This window comes from Rhipicephalus microplus, unplaced genomic scaffold (assembly GCF_043290135.1).
Source record: "Rhipicephalus microplus isolate Deutch F79 unplaced genomic scaffold, USDA_Rmic scaffold_13, whole genome shotgun sequence".
In the NCBI taxonomy this organism is placed as follows: Eukaryota; Metazoa; Arthropoda; class Arachnida; order Ixodida; family Ixodidae; genus Rhipicephalus; species Rhipicephalus microplus.
Window position 1 is genome coordinate 26685678 of NW_027464586.1, and position 932 is coordinate 26686609.

Below are 932 nucleotides of genomic sequence, written 5' to 3' on the forward strand. Positions count from 1 at the left end.
TTACCGAAAAGACATGTACTTTTCTACAAGTTGGCTCCACACTTCCATTTACTGCGCAACGTTGCAGTCAGGTCGCCGATACAAACATGTCAGCTTCTTCGCTAAGGTGGAGAAATCTGTAGCGACGTGGCCGCAACCGCACACACCGCGGTCATAGAAACACGCGAAGCAGCATTACAATGAACTTGTAGCTCTCCTCTCCGTTTTTCCTTCGTTTCTTTCACTCTTGCGACTGTCGTTGCACTGCCTGCTCCTGGCTCTACTTGCGACTCTCCCGTTTTCAGAATAAAGGAGATGTTGTTACCGAAAAGACATGTACTTTTCTACAACCTTGCTCCACACTTCCATTGACTGCGCAACGTTGCAGTCAGGTCGCCGATACAAACATGTCAGCTTCTTCGCTAAGGTGGAGCAATCTGTACTGACGTGGCCGCAACCGCACACACCGCGGTCATAAAAACACGCGAAGCAGCATAACAATCAACTTGTAGCTCTTTTCTCTGTTTTTCCTTCGTTTCTTGCACTCTTGCCACTTCCGTTGTACTGCGTGCACCTTGTTCTACTTTCGACTCTGGTTGTCAGAATACAGCAGATGTTGTTACGGAAAAGACATGTCCTTTTATACAACCTGGCTCTACACTTCCATTGACTGCGCAATGCTGCAGTAAGGCGGCTGATAAAAACAGGCCAGCTTCCTCTCTGAGGGGGGAGCAATCAGAGGCGACGTGGCCTCCAACGTGCACCCCGTGGCCTAATAAACACGCGAAGCATCATCAAAATCAACTTGTAGCTCTCCTGTCTATTTTTACTTTGTTTTTTTTTTCACTCATGCCACTTTCCTTGCACTGATTTCACCTGGCTCTATTTTCGACTCTCTGGTTGTCAAAATAAAGCAGATGTTGTTACTGAAAAGACATCTCCTTTTCTACAAC